At 34.6% G+C, this 25,977-nt stretch overlaps 1 long non-coding RNA gene and 1 pseudogene across 1 annotated transcript; both read left to right on the top strand.

Annotated features, from left to right (window-relative positions):
* LOC145800343 (galactinol synthase 1-like) overlaps nt 1–25,977 on the top strand; it is a 175,939-nt pseudogene that overhangs the window by 105,534 nt on the left and 44,428 nt on the right.
* LOC145801082 (uncharacterized) lies at nt 22,748–25,327 on the top strand. The gene is made up of 2 exons (XR_014341975.1): nt 22,748–23,309; nt 24,989–25,327. It is a non-coding gene; the product is annotated as an uncharacterized LOC145801082 (long non-coding RNA).

Here is a 25,977-nt window from a genome sequence, read left to right as displayed (position 1 = left end):
TTGGTTGGTAGTGAGTAGGAGTATGACTCCTAGGAGGACTCTGCTAAGGAGAGTATAATCCTACTAGGATTGTGCAAAACCATCTCACTTGGTTGGTAGTGAGTAAGGTGTGTGATTCCTAGGAGGACTCTCATAGGGAGAGTTGGAATCCTACTAGGATTGTGCCAAAGTAAAGTCTATAAAAGTTCATGACCAGACCTTTGTACAGGTATCCCAATTCTTACTCTAGAATACACAGAGCTTATTGTCTATTGTCTAGTTGCTGACTTAGGCATCGGAGGGGTTTCCGGCACACACCCGCCGGTTAGCTCACGTTTGTGTTTTCAAGGGGCAAAGCAACATTGTTTGGAGGAGCGCAAACTTGATCAACAGGATCATACGAGAAGAATTATTTCGTACTCGTACATTTGTCATCAGCCAAAATGTATATATATATATATATTTTGGTACGAGGAATATAAAAATAAAAATATCAATTTTAAGGTAATGACAAAATCATGATTGTTAGATGAAAATAATTTTTCTTATTTAGGCCTCTTTTGGGAAAAAAAATAAAAAAAGTTAATTTATTAACTTATTAACTTATTTGAGTCATATCGCCTCTTTACTTTTAAATTTTTATTTTTTTGTAATAAATTAAAAAATCAACTTATAAGTCACTTCTTAAAATAACCTTTAAAACAAATGAAAAGAAAAACCTACATGAAGCTGGAGGTGACTTTTCGTCGTTCTCACCTTTAATTTTTGATTAATTACATTGTTACCTTTGTAATTTTAGAAAAAAAATTTACTTAGGGTCATAAAATTTTAATTTTATCATTTTTAACATCATTTTCATTTTTGTTTAAATGTATTTATTTGTCATTATCAATTATTATTTTAGATGAAAAAATAATGCATTTAACTCACATTTTCATTTTACCGATTCTCCTTCAAGAAATAAAATTGAAGATAGTGTCTATAATTTCACTCAATTTGCACTTGGGGCCAATTCACAACAGGAAGTTTAAAGAGTGCAAAGGTGTTCTTTTAACGAACTACAATTTGGCAACACTTTCACCTTTTTTTTGTTTTTTTCTTCTTCTTTTCAATGTAGTTATTTGACACCAATTTCAAATTTTTCGGGCACAAAGTTTGATCATTGTCAAAATTTGACAGGCTATTGATGACCTACAATTTTGATCTTTTTATGTCACATTAACTTTGACAATTTTTTCAAGGGGAAATTACATCTCAATATATGTATATATTTTTAAAATCAAATCAATAGTGTTAGGTTTTTATTCTTGGTAATTTCGGTTGATAAAATTCCTTTCAGTTGTATTTATTTTCGCACTTTTTATTTTAGCAAGGTTATGAGTTTTTAGATGCGAATCCAACCCGAATTATACCTTGCAGAGAAGTTTGTGATATTAATACTTTCAAGATTGCCACTTCGCTGATTATGATGGGGATCGAGCTGCCCGGTCTTGCATTCGAAGTTGCATGTCCGCCCTTTCTCGCTTGAGCGAAGGAGTTCTCGCTCAATCGAAGGCTGCATCTGGCAAAAAAACCTGAGAATGATGAATGTACGCTCGAGCAAAGGTTTTGTGGCTCAAGCAAAGCCACTTATGGAAAACACGCGTTTTTGGTTCCTCGCTCGAGCGAGAGAGTCTTCACTCGAGCGAGCTTCGCAGTCCCAGATTTCTAAAAGTACGTTTTTCTGTCAGATTTTAGAATTACTTCTTCAGATCTTCTTTTTGGATATTAAGGTTTATATCTGCGGATATTTTGCTAGTTTTTTTTTTTTTTATGTTTAATTGAGTATTCAACTCATAGGTTAAGAAGAATATATCAAAGGTTTGTTTGTTTGTTCATTCTATACAAAAGAGAGAGTTGTTCTTTGGTGGATTCTGAAGAATTTGAGCCTGATGCTTTGGTAGATTCTGGAGTAGCTCATCGTCAAGACAATTCCGAGATGAAGACGGGGTTGGAAGAGACACATAGGGGTTGGTTCAATTCGGGCGTGAATTCGCAAGGTAATTGAGAGTATACTTGTGTAATTCCTTTATGTCTTTTTAGTGGATTTGTGGCTTTTTTCCGTGATTTTTTTATCACAATTGGAGGTGTCCAATTGTGATTTTTTCACTAAAATCGTTGTGTCGATTTGTCTTGATTGTTTGATTGGGATTGTTATATACTGCTTAAAATTGATACATAATTACAAATCAACATCTAGGGGATTTCTAGATTTTTCAATTGGTATCAGAGTGAGTCGCTCTATTGTTTTTTAAAACTTTTGAGCGAGATGTTGTTTGATTTGTGAGAATGGATTCAATTCGTGAGGGAAATTCAATGGTTCGACCACCCTACTTGACGGATCCAATTATTCGTTTTGGAAAGCTCGGATGAGATCGTTTTTAAAATCTATTGATGAAAAAGTTTGGCAATCTGTCATGTATGGGTGGACTGAACCGACGATTACCATTGATGGAGTAACTTTCCCCAAACCAATTGATAAGTGGGACACAACTGATTACCAAAATTGTAGCTGGAATAGTAAAGCTATCCTCTCTTTTGCGCTGTCATACCTGAAGAGTTTAGTCGTATTTGCAATTGTGAAATCGCAAAAGAGGCTTGAGATATCTTACAAATTATTCATGAGGGCACTCATTCTGTTAAACACTCAAAACTTCAAAGGCTCACGTCTAGTTTCGAAAACCTTTCAATGAAAGATAGTGAGACATTTGATGAATTTTATGCAAAGTTGAGTGACATTGTAAATTCCAGCTTCAATTTAGTTAAAAAAATACCAGAATCCAAGATTGTAGAAAATTTTTTGAGGTAATCGGTTCTAGCCAAAAGTTACGGCTATTGAGGAGGCTCAAGATGTAGACAATCTCAAACTAGATCATTTGGTTGGAAATCTCCAAACTTATGAGGCACATAGGAATTTCAAAAAGAAACAAAAAGATGTTGCTTTTAGTAGTGCTCATAGAGTTAGAGAGAATTCTGATAAGGATTGTGAGATAGATTCTAAGATTACGGATGCTTTTGTAAAACAATTAAAATTTTTTTTTTTTGAAAAAGAATCCTAATCTTTTGGACTCCACTCATACTCATAAATCCAAAGACAAAGATAAACTCAAAATTAATTCTATAGCCAAGAAGGAGAAAAGAAAGATACAAGGGAACTCTTAAAGAGTCCAATGCTATGAATGCCAAGGATTTGGCCACTTTGCTCAAGAATGCCCCACTCGTTTGAAGAAGAAAAAAGCCCTCGCTATCACTTGGGATAATGAATCAGAATCTGATAAAGATGAAAGTGACAATGAAGATCAAGGCGAAGAGGGACATAAACAATTCCTTGCCTTCATGGTAGCTTCTGAAACTGATGGATGAACAGAGTATCCAAAGAACCCGATTAAGAATGCCACTGATGATGAATCCTCAGGGAGTGATGATGAAGAGCTTGAGCAAGCTTATGAAAAATTGTATAAGGAATCTTTTAACTTATCCAAATTGAATGACAAACTCACTATGAAACTCATAGCATGTGAAAGTGAGAATGTCAAACTATATGAGGAGATTTTCGAGACTAGGATTGATGCCATCAAGATAGCTAATGATCGACAAGCTCTTTGTGCAAAACTCTTGACTTGTCAGACAGAGAAAAATGAGCTACAGCAAATCTATGCAATGTATGAAGAAAAGATTGAATCTCTCGAGATGTCTCAAGTTGCTTTGGAAGAACTAATGATCAAGAAAGATGAAGAGCTCAACTGTGCCATGGCTACCATTGGTCTTTGGAATAAGGATCGAAGACTTTGGAGGATATCATTGGATCTCAACAAATGTGTTGTGACAAGAGTGGCATTGGCTTTGGTAATAACAAAGAGCAAAAACGGAGTGTATCTACATCTCATGATACAAGAACTCAAGGAAAGGGAGAACAAAAAATTCAACATAAGGATGGACTTCTCAAACTTCCTAGAGTTGGTAAAGTAAAAGAAAAGAAGGTACACCCTGTACACCTTGTTTTTATTTGTCATCATTGTGGTATGCATGGTCATATTCACCCTTATTTTTATGAGTTGCATGGGAGAGTGTCTCATAGAGATGGAAGAAATTCCAACATCTCGTGGGATAGGAGACACTTCATTGGTCGTAATGAGGTTAAGGGTCATAATATACCTTGCTATTTTGATGTACTTGAGACCAAACATGGAGCGAGTTTGTATTTGCCTAGACCTAGAAATAGGAAGTTGGAAACCAAGTCGAGACGGGTTCCCATTGAAAAAAAAGGGAACCACAATGTCAAGACACCATCCAAGAACTGCAATTCTCACAACTTTCTTCATACTAAAGCGGTTTACGTGAGAAAACTTGACTTGTGTTAATTTGTTTATTTGTTTTAGTTTTTGGGTTTATGTGTGCTTGTTCGCTTTCTGACATGTTTTGTTTTAAAAAAAAAAAAATGTGTGCATGTTCGTTTTTTGTCTTTCTTTGGTTAAGAAAAAAAAATTAAAAAAAATCCAAAAAGATTTTCTTAGTATGGTTTTGCAAGCTTGGAATTTTTGAGTGGTCGTTGGTGCATATTGGAATTGATGAGGATATCCATTACATGTTAATATGTGTGTGCTTTCTGTGGTCATTACTCATTTCAGAGTGTGTGTTCTTTGATTAGTATGTCTCATTCTGTACACACTCTTGGATTAGCAAATATTGGAGTTTTCCGCCTTAGTGATTTTTTTTCTCTATGGGCTTCTGGCATGGTATCGTTTGTTTTTCTACAGGAATTGACCGATACTAGCATATCTTGGGTGATGTTGAGTCTTTTAACCATCTTCTATCTTTTTGCATCTCCACGACTTTCCCCCTCTATTCTTTGTAGTCCAGCTATGAGGAAAAGGCTACCTCAAAGTCACCAACCAGGCCATCCTTATTATATCCATGCTTCTCTGGTTCGATTTCCATACTCTTGAGTGTGTTAGCCGCCAATGAGTGTACAAAAGAAAGAAAAAAAAAGAAAAAAAAAGGGGGATGTGCAAAAGAAAGAAAAGAAAAAGAAAAAATAAAGGATTCATTGATTGAGGGGGAGCCTCCGCCTATACTCACCAAATACCCCTTGATTCCTAGTGGTTTGACTTTCCGTAGTTGTGCTTAGATTCTCTTGACGGAGGTTTAGCTATCTGATCACTACTAGGATTTGAATCTAGTGTTTGTCGAACTCCAAGAGTCACACACACACTTTTATCATGGGATCTATGCTTGTCACATATTGCATCACTTTCTTTTATGAGGAATCTTCTACAGGCTGTGCACATTGTGTTTTCAAGTAATTGTACTTCTTGGATAATCTTGTGTGTTTTAAGGTACAACTCTGAAATTCCTTACTTACTCCACCATATTATTTTTGTTGGTTTCTTCTTGTTCATTGTTTTCTGTACAGTGTTTGTGGTTGCTTTGAGTGAAAGGGTGATTGACTTTAGTTGGTTTGCATGATGCTATGCACTGCGTCTTTATTATTTTCTTTTTGCATGCTCCTGATATTTACATAATCTTATCATTGCTTGTGTGGTTTATGATCATGCTTTTGTTGTTTGAGCTTCCTTTGTCAATTCGTGACAAAAAGGGGGAGAAAGTTATTTTTCATGTGTCTTAGGATTTCATGTATTCATGTCATGTGTCGGGTGCATATGTCTTAGTTTTCAGGTTTTCATGCTATAGGTTCTTAAAATCTCCAAGTCGCATCTATTCATGTTTTCCATCTCATGCTTCAAATGCTTCAAGATAATCTAGCCATATGTTTATTGTTTTTTCATATACTCTTGTGGGACTAATAGTTGTTTTGGAGATTGTGGCACTAATAGCTGTTTTGCAGATCATGACCTTGAGAAAGAAGCTTGTTTCTGTTGGCTGTAATGGGTTGGGGCGATTAGGATTTTATTTGTTAGGTGTGTTTTGTCATGGCATTGCCAAAGGGGGAGATTGTTAGGTTTTTATTTTTGGCAATCCTGGTTGACAAAACTCCTTTCAGTTGTACTTATTTTCGCACTTTTTATTTCAGCGAGGCTATGAGTTTTTAGATACGAATACAACCTGAATTATGTCTTACAGAGAAGTTTGTGATGTTAATACTTTCAAGCAAAATGTAAAATTGCATTCGAAGTTGCATGTCTGCCCTTGCTCGCTCGAGCGAAGGAGTTCTCGCTCGAGCGAAGGCTGTATTTGGCAAAAAAACCTGAGAAGGATAAATGTACGCTCGAGCAAAGGTTATGTGGCTCGAGCGAAGCCACTTATGGAAAACACGCGTTTTTGGTTTCTCGCTCGAGCGAGAGAGTCTTCGCTCGAGCGAGCTTCACAGTCCCAGATTTCTATAAGTACGTTTTTTTGTCAGATTTTAGGATTACTTTTTCAAGTCTTCTTTTTGGATATTAAGGGTTATATCTGGGGATATTTTGCTAGTTTTTTTTTTTTGTTTTTTTTTATGTTTAATTGAGTATTCAACTCATGGGTTAAGAAGAATACATCAAAGGTTTGTTTGTTCATTCTATACAAAAGAGAGAGTTGTTCTTCGGTGGATTCTGAAGAATTTGAGCCTGAAGCTTTGGTGGATTCTGAAGTGGCTCATCGTCAAGATAATTCCGAGGTGAAGACAGGGTTAGAAGAGACATATAGGGGTTGGTTCAATTCGGCCGTGGATTCGCTAGGTAATTGAGAGTATACCTGTGTAATTCCTTTATATCTTTTTAGTGGATTGTTTTGTGGTTTTTTGCCCGTGATTTTTTTACCACAATTGGAGGTGTCCAATTGTGATTTTTCCACGTAAAATCGTTGTGTCGATTTGTCTTGATTGTTTGATTGAGATTGTTATATACTGCTTAAAATTAATACATAATTACAAATCAACATCTAAGAAATTTCTAGATTTTTCAATTAGTAAAGTTTATTAATATTAATAATTAAATTTACAAATGTTTTACTAATAACCTGCAAATATTTTGTAAAACATTTAATGATATGTAATTCTCTCATCTTTTAACACGATTGTACTAGATGCTTACAGTGAATATTCATGTGTAACAATGTTGGAATTAATATTGAATAACTTTCATAACCACCAACTTGACTTGGTTTTAGGAAAAATTATTGGAAAAGATTATGGTACACATTTTTTAAAGGATGTGTATTATATGTATCTTATAATTAAAAAAAAAATTACATAATTTCATACTTTTTGAGCCATAACTAAAATAAAAATAAAAAGCCATAACCAAACATATCAAAAAAATGTCATAACTAAAGAAAAAAATGATATAACTGAGGGTGCATATCGTAAGGGGTGTGTATTATAGAATTTTCAAAAATTATAATTAGTGCTCTTAAAGTAAATATATTTAGATAGTATTTGGTTCATTTTCCATCAAAATATTCATTCCTATGTTTAGTTGACTGAAAAAATAATGACAACATGCATTACAAATGAAAAGATCATTTACCATTTTAAGAGAATGGACATTTTATTCTATTTCAAACTCATTCCAATCAACCCAATAGAATATTATTGTTTCAATTTAACTTTATTAATTAAAATAATAAGATTCATTACTTTGAAGTTAATTTTTATTAAATATTTTATGTAGTGATAATGTGGAACGACTCATCCCTTGAACTACCAAAATTAATTTTTATTAGGCAAATTGACTTTTATGAACTAACGTGAAAGCCATTTCATTTTATTTATTTCAACAACTATTAAATATTTTTTTATTACCCTCATTTATTATGGCCTGTTTGGGATATATATTTGAGTTAAAATAATCATATAAGATAAAATAAGTTATTTTAATTAAATAAAATAAAATATCACATTTAACTCATAATCATTTTAATTTTTTCTTATAAAAATTAAAAAAATCTAACACAAATAAAATTTTTTAACTCTAAATTAAAATAATAATAATAAATCAACACACATCCTAAACGAAATCTATCTAACAAACATTTTGGATGGCAAAGTGGTAACAAGATTTGAGCTATATCAACAGGAGCATATGCTTAGAGCATCTCCAACGGTTCACCAAACTTTTCACCAAATCTGAGTAAAAAAATCACTATTTTCTTAATTTGGTACCAGATGCTACAATGGTTCACCTTTCACCAAATCTGTCCCGGGACAACCGGTTGGTCAACCAGCTGGTTGACCGGCGAGGGGAAATTTTTTTTTTTTTTTTTGAATTGTTTAAACCAGAAATGTTGAACTGTTTGAACTCTTTCCGAGACAACCGGTTGGTCGACCGGCTGGTCGACCGATAAGCCAAAAAAAAATTTATTTTTATTTTTTTGAATTGTTTGAACCAGAAATGTTGAACTGTTTGAACTTTTTCAAGGTCAACCGGCTGGTCGACCGGGTCGTCTCCTCCAACGATCATGTACAGTGTTTTGGTGAAATGTGAAGCCTGTCCTCAGTTTGATGAATCATTTGGTGAAATCTCATTTTGATATCAATTTGGTGCAATTGTTAGAGCACCAAATAATAACTTTTTCATCAAAATTTAAATTTAATATCAAATTTGATGAACCTTAGATGATCTTACCCAATAAAAAAACGTGAACATGCGCCTATGTCACTCCCGTGGCATTAGTCAATTACTTAGGTTTACTAGGGATTTGAAAAGTCAGGATAATGACAAAATTGTGATTGTTTGCAAACAAGATAATTACAAAGGTATCATTTCGTAACACTAACGTTTTTAATTTTTTATTTATGTTTATAAAAATTTAAAAAATTTAAATAAAAATCTGTTTAGTAAATTTTTGATTTATAAATTAGTAATCTCAGTTTATAAATTTGGCCAAAAAATGTAAACTTAAAAAATGTGTTTCCGTTTTGAGTATTTTTTTTTTACCACCCAACACTAGCCACCACCCGCCACCATTTTTCACCACCGTCTTCCGTCACCAACACCCACCATGCACCCCCCACCACCACCTGCCACCACCACTCACCACCCACCTGCCACCACTAGCCACCACCACCACCACCACCACCACTACCACCACCCACCTGCCACCACTAGCCACCACCACCACCACTACCACCACCCACCTACCACACGCCACTACCATCCACCGCTCGCCACCACCACCCGCCACCACCACTCACCACCCACCTGCCACCACCATCTATCACTCGCCGCCACCAGCCACCCACCACCACCACAACCATCAGCCACCAGCCACTCACCCGCCACCACCACCCACCACCACCCACCACCACCACCACCACTACCCGCCACCTACCTGCCACCACTGCTCACTCGCTACCACTTACCACCCACCACCATCACCCACCCACCCACCGCCGCCACCACCACCACCACCACCACCCGTCACCACCCATCACAACCCGCCATCCGCCATCCGCCACCCACCTGCCACCACCACCCACTCGCTACCACCTTCTACCAGCCATTATCACCCACCCGTCCACCATCACCACTTGCCACCACCACCACCACCCGTCCACCATCACCCGCCATCCGCTACCTATCTGCCACCACCACCCACCACTCGCCGCCACCACCACCACCACCACCACCCACTCGCTACCACCCACCACCCGCCACCGTCACCCACCCATTCATCACCACCACCCGCTACCACCACCCACCAGCCATCCGCCACCCACCTGCCACCACCACCCATCACCCGCCACCACCACCACCACCACCACCCACTCGCTACCAACCACCACCCGCCACCGTCACCCACGCACCCACCACCACCCACCACCCATCATCACCACTTTCCACCACCGCCTTCCACCGCCACTTGCCACCATTTGCCATTTCTCACTCTTTTTTGTATTTTTAAATTTTTTTAAATATTTTGTCAATTATTAAACGCGATTGTAGTTTATGTTTTTTTAAAAATATATAAAAAAAACAAAAATCAGTTTATAAAATTTTTGTAAATATAAACTGAAAACGTAAAAGTTACCAAACAGACCCAAAGGGTTTACTTTTCGCTTTGTCGATTCTGGTCATTTTTTTTATTTTAACTTTTAAAGGTCTTATTTTTTTTTTTATCATCATTTGATTCTTTATGTTTTAATTTTTTTCAATTTATTTTAAGTCTTCGTTTGAAATGTGGATTAATATTTTAATATTTTAATTATTTTAACTTGAGGTTAAAATTTTTTATTTGCAATAGACTTTTTGACTTTTTTAATTTGTGAGAGAAAAAATAAAATGATTTTGATTTTGATGTGATATTTTATTTTATTGGATTACAAAGTCTTTTTTTTTTTTTTTTGAATAAAATAGCATCAACCCAACCCAAACCTTCATGCCAAACATAGCCTAAAAATTAACGTAGGTCTGAAATTAGATAAAAAATTAAATATTGACAATTACGTGGTATAAAAATATTTTATTATATAAAACTCATACATTTGATACAAATCCAAATTCTAGTATAATAATATGATTTTTAGAGAAAATATCATTTTGCTCTCAAACTTTTACGCGTTTTTCAATTTGACTCTCAAATTTCGATTAATATCAATTTTACAAGCAAATTTTGAAATTTTGATCAATTTGGCTTCTGCCGTCACATTCTATCTACAATTGAATAGAATGTGCTGACATGACACCAAAGTTCATTTAGAATTTCATTTTATTCCCTAAATTGTATCTTAAAAATCAATTTGCCTCCAAATATAAAAAATATTAAATTAAAATATTTAATAAATAATTTTTTATTTCAATAATGAAAAAATTAAATTTTGAATAATATATAGTTTGCAAAAAAAATAATATATATATAAATTATCATTTAGAATTATCTTGAGATTATGAAGCATGGGTACGTCAACAAACATTTCGTACCCGTATTGGGTACTTATCGAATTTTGAAAAAAAAATTTCCTCTCAATTTTAAAATTACTATTAGCCGATCAATTTTATTAAAGTTGGGTAATAAATCAGTTATAATTGCCCGCACACACATATAGTAATTAAGAAATTTTCGGCTCAATATGTTTGGATCAATTCAGAATAATTTCAGACCTATGAAGCACAGGTATAGGTATGAGTATTAGTATTAGTATGATGCGGATACGTCGATGCGGTAAAAGCTCAAAAAAAAAAAAAAAAGGTACGGAGAAGGCTTAATATATTTGTAAAAAATATTTGTTATTAATTTAGAATAAAACAAAAAAATTGATTAAATGGTTTAATTTGTTAAATCCAACATACAACTGACATTTAATACCAAAAGTACAGGTATAAGATAAACTAAAATTAAATATCATTATATTAAATAACTTACAAATCATAACTTTATTTTAAAACCATGCTAAGCACAAAACTAAAAATGAAAAAGAAGTCTAGTACAAAAAAATTTATCTTTGTAATAAAAGAAAATATTGTTTTGATTGAGGTACAACACTTGGATATATACTAGATATGTTTGGGTACGCCAACAATTAAGAAGAAAAATTTTAAGTACGTGTTTTGTGTATGCAAAAATACCGTACGTAAGTACCTGGTGGTATGGGTACAATATTTTTGTCAAATTATTCATAATTCATAGTTTCAAGATAATTTTATACGAGAATTTTTATATTTTTTATTATTTTTTTGCAAAGTATATATTATTTAAAATTTAATTTTTTCATTATTGAGATAAAAATTATTTATTAAATATTTAAATTTAATTTTTTTTTATATTTGGAGGCAATTTGATTTTTAAGGTATAATTTGGAGATAAAATGAAATTTCAAATGAATTTTGATATCACATCAGTACATTCCGTTCAATTGTAGACGGAATGTGATGGTTGGGGTCAAATTGATTAAAATTTTGAAAATTTAGATGTAAAATTGATATTAATTAAAATTTGGAAGCCAAATTAAAAAACGTGCGAAAGTTTGGGGCAAATAATATTTTCTCTAATTTTTATGTCAGGTAACAATTAACATATCATTTTCTATTTAATTTTAAAATAAATTAAGAAATACTTAAAATATAAAGAGTTAAAAGTGAAAAAAATAAATAAAAACTTCAATGATCAACGTAAAAGAACAGCCAAACATAAAATAAATCTTTGCTAGCATCCCTAGCCCATGGAAGACAACTTTGGTTTTTCGGGGTAATAAAGTCAGAGCCATGACAAAATTGCATGTGGTTGTTGAAAAAAAAAAAAAAAAATGAAAAAGAAGAAGATTTTAAAAAGTATTTTGAAAAGATAGTTATAGTTAATTTTTTTAATTCTTTTTTAAATTTTTTTTAAAAAAAAATATGTAAAAAAATGAAAGATGTGGCTCAAAATAGATTATAAACTAGAAAGTGCCTTTTAACTAAAAACTTACTTTCCAAATAACAAATAAAAATGACAAGTTTACATTGGCAGCCCTTATGATTGTCATTTTGGTTGGAAATATTATGATATACCTCTTTTAAAAGGGAGTTTTTTTGATAAATCTATTTTCTAGGAGTTTTATTCCATTCAATCCATATTCTTTTTGACTATTCCATTAGGTCCAATTTGAGATAAGAAGACCAAAATACCCTTTTCATCTACTTATGTTCCATTTAGTTCACATTATTTTCTTATGTTTCAATAAGTCCTATGGGTGACATAATTACCAAAATACCCTTAATGTGAATGTTCACACCGTCAATATAAATGTTTATATCGTCAATGTGTAGGAGCCCGGCTCATGTCGATCCTCGTGGGTGCCCGAAAAAATTCGAGTCTGGCCGGGCCGGCCCACAAGCTAAAAAAATAGGCCTGACCCGGCCCGTTGATAATATGAATATTCACATTGACAAGTTAACATTCACAGTGATAGGAGTGTAAAATTGGCTTGCGGCCCGTGGGCGGCCCCGAAACCAGCCCGTTGCCCGGGGCGGGCCCGGGCTGGCCCGTTCACAATATGAATATTCACATTGACATATTAACATTAACATTGACAAGAGTGTAAAATTGACCCATGACCCGTGGGCAGCCCGAAGCCCGGGCTCGGGTCGGGGTGGGCCCGGCCCGGCCCGTTGACAATGTGAATATTCACATTGACATGTTAACATTCACATTGATAGGAGTGTAAAATTAGCCCGCGGCTTGTGGCCGGCCCGAAACCCGCCTGCGGCTCGTGGGCTGCCCTGGGCGGGCCCGGCCCGACCCGTTGATAATGTAAATATTCACATTGACATGTTAATATTCACATTGATAAGAGTATAAAATTAGCCCGCGCCCCGTGGCTGCCCGAAACTAGCCCACGGCCCGTGGGCTGCCCGGGAATGCCCGGGGCGGGCCCGACCCGGCCTGTTGACAATGTGAATATTCACATTGACATATTAACATTCACATTGATATGAGTGTAAAATTGACTCGCGTCCCATGGGTGGCCCGGGACGAGCCCGGTCCGGCCCGTTGACAACGTGAATATTCACATTGACATGTTAACATTCAATTGATAAGAGTGTAACATTAGCCCGTGCCCCGTGGCTGCCCGAAACACGCCCATGGCCCGTGGGCAGCCCGAGGCGGGCCCGGCCCGGCCCGGCCTGTTGACAATTTGAATATTCACATTGACATGTTAACATTCACATTGATAAGAGTGTAAAATTGACTCGCGTCCCATGGGCGGCCCAGGGTGGCCCGGGTTTGGGTCCGGGCCTACCCCGGGTCGTGGGCGAGTTTCGGGCAGCGGACAAGTTTTACACTCCTATCAATGTTAATGTTAACATGTCAATTTGAATATTCACATTGTCACGGGTCGGGCCAAGCCTGCCTCGGGCTGCGATTGAGCTTCGGGCCGCCCACGGGTTGCGGGCCAATTTTATACTTCTATCAATGTGAATGTTAACATGTCAATGTGAATATTCACATTACCAACGGGCCGGGCCCGCCCTGGCCCGAGGTCGAGCTACGGGCTGCCCACGGGTCACGGGCCAATTGTATACTCTTATCAATGTGAATGTTAACATGTCAATGTGAATATTCACATTGTCAACAGGCCGGGCCAGGCCAGTCCCGGGTCGCCCACGGGCCATGGACGGGTTTCGGGCAGCCACGGGGCGCGGGCTAATTTTACACTCCTATCAATGTGCATGTTAACATGTCAATGTGAATATTCACATTGTCACGGGTCGGGCCAAGCCCGCCTCGGGCTACGGTCGGGTTTCGGGCCGCCCACGGGCTGCGGGCCAATTTTACACTCTTATCAATGTGAATGTTAACATGTCAATGTGAATATTCACATTGTCAATGGGCCGGGCCCGTCCCGGCAACGGGCGGTCTTTTGGGCGTCCATGGGCCGCGGGCCAATTTTACACTCTTATTAATGTGAATGTTAACATGTCAATGTGAATATTCACATTGTCAACGGGCCGAACCGAGCCCGCCCCGGGCCGCCCATGGGCGGCGGGCGGGTTTCGCGCCGCCACGGGACGGGGGCCAATTTTACACTCTTATTAATGTGAATGTTAACATGTCAATGTGAATATTCACATTGTCAACGGGCCGGGCCGGGCCGGGCCGAGTCGGGCCTGCCCTGGGCTGCTGTCTAGTTTTATACTCTTATCAATGTGAATGTTAACATGTCAATGTGAACATTCACATTGTTAACAGGCCGGGTCGGGCCCGCCCACGGGCCGTGGGCGGGTTTCGGGCAGTTACGAGGCGTGGGCTAATTTTACACTCCTATCAATGTGAATGTTAACATGTCAATGTGAATATTCACATTGTCAACGGGCCGGGCTCGCCCCGGGCTGCGGGCGAGCTTTTGGCCGCCCATGGGCCGCGACCCAATTTTATACTCTTATCAATTTGAATGTTAACATGTCAATATGAATATTCACATTGTCAACGGGCCGAACCGGGCTCGCCCCGGGCCGCCCATGGGCCACGGGCGGGTTTCGCGTCGCCACGGGACGGGGGCCAATTTTACACTCCTATTAATGTGAATTTTAACATGTCAATGTGAATATTCACATTGTCAACGAGTCGAGCCGGGCCCGCTCTGGCTCGCGGACGGGTTTCGAGCCGCCCACGGGCCAATTTACATTCCTATAAATGTGAATTTTAAAATATAAATGTTCACATCATTAAATTGCTAATCGTTGAAAAAATATTTATAAGGGTATCAAAATTAAATATAAGGCCATAAGTGTCCAAGAAAATAGTGTAAATCAAGAAAATGGACTTTATGAAATAAAACTATACATGCATGGGACTAAATGGGTTAAAAAATTCCTTCATGGACTTCTTGGGTTAAAACACTTCTAAATTGGACTTATCAATAAAAATCCCCTTTTAGAAGGTATATTATATATATATATATATATATATATATATATATATTATAATTAAAAAAAAAGTTACATAATTTAATTTTTTGAGTTATAACTATAAAAAAAAAATGTCATAACTAAATACAATATGAAGTATAACTAAAAAAATCATGAATTATAACTAAAATAATATCATAATTGAAGAAAATTAGTAATAATTAAAAAAATGACATAATTAAAAATACAGATAGTATACCTTTTTTAAAAAGAGCGTATATTAGAATTTTTTCATTTTGAAAGACAAGTAGGCTTATGAGAAGCTCATCTTCATATCTCATCTCTCTATATCTTTCCATACTTTTCTTGTAGGTTTCAATCTGAATCCGTATGAATGATCCGAACCGTTTATTTCGTAAGTCTTGCAATAAAGTTCATCCATATAAAAAATTAACTTCATCAGAAAATTGTAAATATAAAAATAAATCTCATTTTATTTTATAAAATGAATGGTAAATCTAATTAAATTTAAACCATCTATTTTATAAAACAAAATGTATTTTGTTCCCATATTTATGTTTGCCCGATGAAACTAATTTTTTGTATAAATGACCTTCATTGAGAGGCATACGAAATATACGGTTCGAATCATTAGTGCTGGTCCGAATTGAGACCAATAAAAAAGTATGAAAAAATATGGAGAGATGAAGTATGGAGGGGATTTTATCCCATAAGATATACACCCCACTATAGAAATTTTCCCAATTAATGTAAATGTTGTTTGTTATTATATGGTCATTTTCAAACGTCATGGAAATAAACCGCGCATGACCTAAATCACACGGAATAAAGTGAAATTAGCCTCTTTTTCTTTTTTTTCTTTTTTTTTTTGAAAAAATAAAAATTTGTTTGATAAAAATAAGCAACAAAGATATATTTTTAAATTTAAAAAAATTTATTTTTACTCCTAAAAAAAAGTAAAACCATATGACAGTTATTGAATTTTCTATTATTCATTTTTTTTTATCAAATTAATTTATAATTTTCTTAAAAACAATTGACGAAACAAATTCTCAAAATAGGCTAAACTGATTCGCACTTCGCTCATAGTGCACGCATATGGCAGGCTCAACAATGCTAATTTTTATCTAATTTTTGCTTAGAATTTGTGTAATATATTTTTAATTCAACAATGATAGGTTTATCTATTCTTAGACATAAAGGTTTATCTATTTATTTACGAAAATTTATTTATTCCTACAAAAATTTCTTACAAAAGTACTCTTTTACATACTCTTACCGGAAAGAATCTGTGAAAAAAATGTTTTTATAAGGCTAAGTTTGATTAGGATAAAAATGGTAGAAAGTGAAATAAATGAGAATTTTTTTTTTTTTTACTCTAAATTTGTTCAGCATGAAAGTGGTGAAAATTACAAGAAAATTAATTTTTGTACAACTCATAATAGCATGGTAACTAAGCTTCTAATTTCTACAAAAAATACAAGAAAGTTTAAATTTGTTATAAAAGTAGGAGATTATTTCATTTTTATCCCTATTCTTTGTCACGATTTTCAATAACCCCCGAGACTACTCTTATTTTCACGCATACCCCTATACTATTTAAGTTCTATCAATTTTTCCCTTGCCGTCATATTTGAAATGGAAAAAGTTAAAAAAAATTACATTTTGGCCCCAAATTTCAAAAGAAAGATGGAGACCCACCATTTTCCTACCAACAACCACCACGTCAAGCCCTTTTATCTCCTTCGTCATAACTCAATTTCGCCTCATTTTTACGTTGTTGGATTCAACTCATGGTCTAGTTTTCATATTACATCTCACACGTCTCATTCTTCCTATTTTTGTATGCTATCGGAGCTTCGAAAGTTGATAAAAAAAAAAAAAAGACTTTTCTTCTCGTTTTTTACTTTTCTTCAAGCCATCTCTTTCGGATTTCATATCTTTCTCGATTCTTGACGGTTCTACTTCATTCTTTTACCATTTTCTTCACTTCACTTCATATTTCGCTCTACACTATCTCGCTTTCTCACTTCTTCGTGTAATGGACGGTTTTGGTATGCTGAAATTTGTCTAAAAACTAATTTCAAAATTTTCAAAACATTCATTTTTTGTTTCTTTCTTCTCCATCTTCTTCGTTCTTCTTCTTCTTCTTCCTCTTCTTCTTCACCTATAACATGATGTGAAACATAGTTCTAGGTGGTAACGAAACTAGTGATGGTGGTGGTGGCGGTAATGGAGTTCGATGTCAGTGAAGTTGGTGGTTCGGATAGTGATTTTCTTTTTCTTCTTCAAATTATATACATACATATTATCTTTTCTACTGGAATTTTCTCAGTCCATTTGAATGGAGCATCGTGCCCATTTAGACTTGGATCGTAAATGAGATGCAAACCTCAACTGTTTTTCCAAGAACAAAAGAAATTTGTATTGTTAAGAAAAATCTTATAGCAAATAGCTGATTTTGTATTAGAAGAAAGGTTTTGTTGTTATAGCCATTGATGTTGAATTACAAATTAATGAGCACCTATTAATTTCTCTATTTGCTATGACTGCTCTATCATGATACGAATCTAAACATGTCCAATAAGAGTTTTTCTCTCAGTTGAATATCCTCTAGGTTCTCTCTCAGGAATTACACCTATTTTCAATGCAGTACCATACATATTACAAGCACTCAAGGCGCCTTGTCGATTGAACTCACAAATCAAAATGTTGAAAGAAATCTTTGTAGGGACTGAACTTCCTTGACGCATGAGGACTAAACCGACAATGCCTTCTCCACTCTTCCCATGACACAAAGTGCTCGAATGACAATTTTGAAAGTGATATTCTTCAGGGCATATATAATCTCAACCATCAACTTCACCAACATCACCACCCGAACTACCAACTTCACCGCCACCGAACTCCATTACCACCACCATGAGTATTACCATCACCACTACCTTATAACACCAAACCTGCATTTTTCACAACCAAGTTCCATTACCGCCACCATGAGTATTACCATCACCACCACCTTGCAACACCAAACCCACCGCCATCGCCGAACTGCCACCACCACTATCACCAGTTCTGTTACCACCTAGAACCATGTTCTACATCATGTTATAAGTGAAGAAGAAGAAGAAGAAGAAGAAGAAGAAGAATGGGAAAGATGGAGAAGAGAGAAATAAAAAAATGAATGTTTTGAAATTTTCAAAATTAGTTTTCGGACACCTTTTGACATACCAAAACCACCCATTACATGAAAAAGTGAGAAAGCAAGGTAGTGTAGGGCAAAGTAGGAAGTGATGCAAAGATAATGGCGAAAGAATGAAGTAGAACCGTCGAGAATCGAGAAAGATATGAAGTTCAAAAGATGGCTCGAAGAAAAGTCGAAAACGAGAAGAAAAGTATTATTTATTTATTTATTTTTTTTATCAACTTTCGGGGCTCCGGTAGTATGAAAAAAAAAAGAGAACGAGACGTATTAGATGTGATACGAAAACTAGACCGTGAGTTGAATCCAACGACGTAAAAATGAGGCGAAATGAAGTTATGACGAAGGAGATAGGAAGACTTGAAGTGGTGGTTACTGGTGGTGGTTTGCTGGTAGGAAAAATGATGGGTCTGCATCTTTCTTTTGAAATTTGGGGCCAAAATGTAATTTTTTAACTTTTCCTTTTTCAAATCTGACGACGAGGGAAAAATTGATAGTAACTTAAATAGTATAGGGGTATGCGTGAAAATAAGAGTAGTCTAGAGGGTTATTGAAAATCATGACAAAGTATAAGGATAAAAATAAAATAATCTCTAAAAGTAGTTACTTATAATTAGAATTCTTATTTTCGTATAAAATTTTCATCTTAATCAAATTCATAGGAGAAAAGATATTTTCTTTACCTTTTTTTTTTTCTTTCACTTTACTTTCTACTATTTTTATTTTTTACAATTTATTTATTTCTAATCAAATGAACCATAAGAATTTTTTGTGAGAATGCAACACAACTATTCTTTTACACAATATTTTACACACTTATATTGGTGTGGGGCCACACCCAAGAAATTGTCTTTTTAATTAGGTGTGAGATTGAACACAAATTTAGAAATTTACACTTATATAGGTTTGGGGCCACACCCAAGAATTAGGTACATAAATCATTTGTCTTTTTAATTAGGTGTAAGATTGAACACAACTTTAGAAATACAATTAAATTTGGATCAATTTTGAAAAACCGAACACTAATTTAGAAATAGGAATTAAATTCGGATCAAGCTTGAGAAACCAAACAATACGGGTAATTCAAAATCCGAATGAAAAATGATATATAAGTTTAATTTTTAAATCTAGTGATGTGTTAAAAAAATAATTAATTAATAATTAGAGAATATTTAATTATTAACAAATTATTTTCTTAAAACATCATTAGGTCACTACAGTATATAAGAGTTTTAGAGACCAATTTTTTTTTTTTTGTCTCTAAAAGTGAAAATTTTGTTGCAAAAAATATTTAGGGATCAATTTCTATCGTTAGTCGCTAAAAAATCGTCCAGAAAAATAAAAAATAAGGCTTTTAGAGACAAAATTTAGAAAATGTCACTAATAAATAGATTTTCAGGGACAAAATAATTTGATCTCAAAATGGTTTATTTTTTTAGACAAAAAATTTGGTCCCAAAAGAATAATAATTCATCACTAATGTCCAAATTTTGTTACTAAAAATATAATAATGATATTTTTCATAATAAAAATATTTGGTCTCTAAAAAATAAATTTGTCCTTAAATTTTGGTCTTTAAAACCTTAATTTTTTGTAGGATAAAGATTGGTAGCTCGAAAATTTACCCCCCCTAATCTCCCTAATGCCCAAAACTAGGCTTTTTTTTTTCTTTCTTTTTTTTCTTCCATTTTCGAAGCTTTTCGAGCTCAAACACAGATGGGGAAGAGGGAGAGGGAGAGGGGGAGGGAGAGGGAGAGAGAGAGAGAGGGAGAGCGGAGAGGAGAGAGGGAGACACACACACACAGAGGCCCCCCTGCATTCCGGCCGACCGTCCGATCGTCGCAGCTCTGCCATCGTCGCAGCTCGGAGATGGATCGTCGCAGCTCCAGTCCCTTCTTCTTCCTCCTCCTCCTTTTTCCCTCTCTTCTTCTTCTTCTTCCCTTCTTCCTCTTCTTCTTTCTTCTTCTCTGCTTTCTTTCTTCTTCTTCGTCTCTTTTGATTTTCTGATTGAAAAAAAAAAAAAATTAAAACGACGAAACGACGTCGTTTCGTCGTTTAGGGGGATTCGGGGAGGCTAATTTCGAGCGACGTAGCATTGTTGCTTTTTGTAATGGGTTTAGAAAGTGGATCCACCTTATGGGCCTGAATAGCAATATTCAACTCGAATTATGTTTAATAAAATAAAAAATATTTAATATACGTATAAATTATTAGGGTAAATTACACTCACCTAAATATAATTAGTATCACACTTTTGATATAATTACATTGACTTCTGTCAATGTTTTAATTCATATAACACTTAAGCTTTTCATCATCAATAATTCGTTAATTATATGAATGAAAAAAATGATGTTATAATCTATTTTCTAATAAAATGTATATTTATCTTTATTTATTTCAATAAAGAATCAGTGTAATTATGTAAAAAAATGTGGCACTAATTGTATTTTCTTGAAATTTCAAGAGAGGTGATTGTAAATTATCTAAAGTAGTAAGTGTCCAATGATATTAAAATTATCAATATCGGTAGATCATATTTACTATATTATATATACAACTAATATAACACAAAACTTATATTTTTTTTTCTCACACATAAATGGTGAATTAATTCCTTAATTCTTATCTCTTTTCTCTCTATCTCTCTTTCAATATTAAATTATTTATTTTAATATTATTAATAATTCTACTAAAAAGCATTAATTGGATTTAATTTTAAATAATAGATAAATTACACTGACAACCCTTGAAAATTCTATTTAATGTAGATCCCTTTTCACATTTGAAAAATTACATTCTCCTCCTTAAGGTTTATAATCTCATTATAAATTGTTCCCTAGATTACTAATGTCATGCCCTAAACTTTTCTAAATGACCATCTTGCCATTTTTTCTACCATTTCTTCTTTTTATTATCATAATTGAAAAAACTAAAACCCCCAATATATTGATTTGTGATTATGTATTAATTTTAAATAGTAAATAACAATTACAATCAAACAATCCAAGATGAATCGATACAACAATTTAACGTAGAAAAATCACAATTGGAGCGCTTCCAATTGTAATTAAAAAAAAACATGTGCCAAATTTTCAAAACAATCCACTAAGAAGACAAAAAAGAATTACACAAGCGTACTCTCAATTACCTAGCGAATCTACACCCGAATTGAACCGACCCCAATGTGCCTCTTCCACCACTGTCTTCACCTCAGAAATGTCTTACTCAACGTTAAATCCATAACGCTGATGTTCCCCGGAATCCACCAAAGCTTCAGGCCCAAGTTCCCCAGAATCCATCGAAGAATGCTTCTCTCTTTGTGAATAACAGAATAACAATCCTTGATGTTTGACAATTTGTAGTTCGTTAATCAATGGATTACCTTCTATACATCAAGGAAACTTATATAAACCACCTTCAAATAGAAAACACTTATTTTTTATTTTCTTTATTTCTGAAAATTTGGACGGCTCAAACCCTAAAACGGGCAAACAACGAACTTTATAGAAACTAGATCTTGAAAACTGTTCGAGCGTACATTTCGCTGCTTGAGTTGTGTAACTAAAAGCGGTGCGAAACATATAAGCTGACCGCTTGAGCGCAACTTTCACGACTCGAGCAGTAAAACTTTCTTCTCAGAAATTCAGACGCTTTGCAAAAGTACTGGATGATCTTTTTCTTTGCTCCGGTGCACAAATGACTGCTCGAGTAGTCAAACAACTCGATCCCCGTACTTAGTCAGCGAAGTGGCAAACACTATAACAAAATGCATCTTTGGCGACCAAAATTGGCGACTAAAAAAAATTTAGTTGCCAAAAGTTATGGAATTGGCGACCAAAATTTTTTTTAGTCGGCAAAAGTACAATATTTAGCTACTAATTTTTTTTAGTCGGGATATATTGATTATTGGCAACAAAAAGAAATTTAGTCGCTAAAAAACCCATAATCGGCGACAAAAAATTTGGTTGCCAAAAATATATTTTCAGTGACTAAAAATTTTTTTTGTTGTCAAATAGTTAGTTTTCGCTATTAAAATTATTTTGTCGCCGAATGAAAAATAAAAAATTACTTTTTATCTTTGGCGACTAAAAATTTAGTCGCAAAAAATTTATTTTCAGTGACTAAAATTATTTTAGTCGACAAAGAACTAAAATATTTGAAAGGAAATAATTCAAATTTTGAAGAGATTTATAAAATTAATTAACATTTGCCGACAAAAAAACCAATTTGGTGACCAAATGTGTGAAAATTTTAGACAAAACAAATGGTTCTCTTTTTAAGCAAAACAGATTGTTCTCTCTTACACAGATGCTCCTTTACAACCAAACATCACCCACCTCTTTTCACCGCAGATCACCGTCGCTCACCGTATGTCGCGCAATCGCCGCCACTGTAGATCACAGGTTCTCTCTGCCTCTCTCGCTCTCGTTCTCGGTTTGTCTGTCTGTCTCTCTCTCTCTCTCTCTCTAACCCAAACAAACCAAACAAAAATGGAGAAATCAGAAGGAGAAGAGTACTTGTTCAAGATAGTGGTGATTGGGGACTCAGCGATGGGAAAATTGAACTTGCTCTCGCGATTTGCGAGAGACGAGTTCGATTAAAAGCCCCAGTGGGAATAGAGTTTCAGACCTAGGTGATGGAGCTTGATGGCAAGGAGATCAAAGCCCAGGTCTGGGACACCGCCGGCCAAGAGCGCTTCCGCGCCGTCACCTCCAGAGGTGCTGTTGGTGCTCTCATCATCTACGATATCACTCGCTGGGCTACTTTCGATAGCATCAAGCGGTGGCTTGATGAGCTCAAGAGTAAGTCGATTATATTTTAATCGATCTATTTATTAGTTGTTCTGTTTTGTGGGTTTGATTGCTTGTTATTGAAGTTGTTGCTGTGAATTTGAATCTGTGTTTGAATAATCATTTCGGGTGTTTTAATGATTTTGAAATTGAAACCCCAAGTAGTGGATTTTTCTGGATTTTGGTCAATTCTGAAGATTAGTAATGTGGGTATTGCTTGATTTTGCTTTGTTTTGTGCTGGAATTTTTTAGGCCGTGATTGGATGCTCTGAATTAGAAATTGGTATTGGCATGGTTGTCTGATGCATTCTTCATTGGCAAAAATATCACGTTTTGTTAGAAAAAAAAATGAAATATTACCGGAATTTTTATACAAAATATAAGTCACATTGATCGGTCTTTACTTTTAAAATGAGCTGCCACATTATTCTAGATCATACAAAAGTGGATATTGGATCCAACTATGGTACAAAAGTGGAAATTTTGGGTTCCATACCAAAAAAGAAAAAAGAAAAAAGCAAGGTATTAATAGTGTATTAGGGTCATCTCCTGGTATGAAAACCGCTTGATTTTTTGGAAATCTCTTTTTTTTTTTTTTTTTTTTTTTTTTTATATCCTGTTTAATATTGCTAATCAATGGCTGAAATTTTTTAGAATCCAAATACAATGATAAGAGATAATTATTGGGCATGGTTTCGAAAAACCGTTTTGTTTTTGGTAGTATAGAAAAGTCCTGGATAATAGAGTGACATACCGACTGTATATGATAATGGGTGACTCTGGCTTGACTTGTTTGTTTGCATAACAACAGAACCTAACATAATGACTTGTTTGTTTGTTTGTTTTGTTCTGTATATATAGGATGATTCTTTACTTGAACAACATTTTTCTAGTATTAAATAAAAGTAGGCATACACTTATAATTTATTCATAGGTGTAATGCAATAATAGGATGCTACATACAGACAGTGACCATGGTCCTCTACCCTTTTTTTTCTTTTTTCTTTTTTTTGGCTTCTATTCTATATTGTCTACATCATGTAAGAGGAGCTTATATCGAGGGGAAAATTTTGATAAGGCATATCTGACTGAAAACAACAGATCACATTGGTAACTAGTGGAAATAATTGGGTGAAGGATTGTCCTTTGCATTAATCTATTCAGAGCACAAAAAACTTAACACCAGTTTTTCTTCTCTTTTCTTTCTTCTTCTTTTTTTTTATCTCTTTTCCTGCTGGGAAATTGGTTTCTCGAGTATGAAAATGTAAGAGGAATTTAAAGAATCAATATTAATAGTCATTCTGTGTAAAATAATCGGTACTCTGCTAAAAAACCTGTCTATAATGAAAACCTATCTATAATTTTTTTTTGTTGATAATGGCTTATTATTTATTTTGCTTGTAGGTGGTTTATTGGCTATAGGTAGCAACACTCCTATTTGAATGAACAATCCTATTTATTGCAGTTTGGACATACTAATCCATGCAGCCCTCCTTGAGCTTGTTGCTCTTGAGTATGACCCCATGCACCTCAGTTTGAGGGTTCAAATCCTAATAAAAAAAATTGTTTTTTCCCCTTTGTTTTCTCTTTCCCATTTAGCCTAATAGTTTTAGTTTGACATCTTGAATACTCTCTTTAATTACTTGGTGATCAAAACAAATCTTTGAGTATACATTTTCATGTCATTGTAGAGATCTGGTAGGATTGAAGAACAAATTGAAATGCTTCAACATTAAAGTGAAGACTATTTTGGAAGAAAAGGTTATTGGAGAACTTGGCCTGGGCATACTTATAGCAAAATAATTTCAAGTCCTTGGAAGAGCTTTATTATGCAGCAGGTTATTTATTTTGGTGTACGAAGAGCATTTGTTCTGTATATGGAAGACATTTATTTTTGTACAATCCTCTATTTTGGAAATTCAGTATTTTTGTATATAATATTTAATTTAGATGTATTATACTTGGTTGGTGTGGATTTGTATGATATTTGGAATATGATGTTACAAGTTAAAGTTTTTAGATAGTTGATATTGAAATGGGTATTATTGATAATGGATTTAGATTATAATTGATATATGTACTATTCTGTATATGTACAGGTTGCATTGATAATGGAATGCATATAATTTAAAAATTAATAAAAAAATATTCAATTTGTGCATTTAAAAAAAAAATAATAAATAGAGCTTTTGGCAACTAAAAAATTAGTAGCTAAAAAGGAGCACCATAATTTAGAGACTAAAAAATTGGTAGCCAAAAATGAGTGACACGGTTTTAGCGACTAAAAAATTGGTAGCTAAAAAATTGAAGATGAATTTTTTTTTTTCTTTTTGGCGACTAAATATGTTCTTTTGGGCAACTAAATTTTTAGTCGTTAATTGACGACTTTCGGTGACAAAAAAAATTAATCGTCAATTCTTTTGCCGAAAATTAGTCAACGACCAAACGGGCGACCAAAAATTTTAGTCGGTAAAAATCTTTGGCAACTAAAAATTGACTTTTGGCGACTAAAAATTTAGTCGCCAAAAGTGTAATTTGTTGTAATGAAACATGAAAGTTTTAAGATCACAAACTCCTTTGCATAAACACTCATATCCTGACTGAAACATAAGAGCGAATAAAATTACAACTGAATGGAGTTTTATCAAATGGGATTGCTAATTACAAAATCCTAACAATA

Source organism: Camellia sinensis, chromosome 10, assembly GCF_055761805.1.
Source record: "Camellia sinensis isolate YWXY chromosome 10, ASM5576180v1, whole genome shotgun sequence".
In the NCBI taxonomy this organism is placed as follows: Eukaryota; Viridiplantae; Streptophyta; class Magnoliopsida; order Ericales; family Theaceae; genus Camellia; species Camellia sinensis.
Note: the sequence above shows the minus strand (reverse complement) of the source record. Positions and strands in the feature narration are given on the sequence as shown.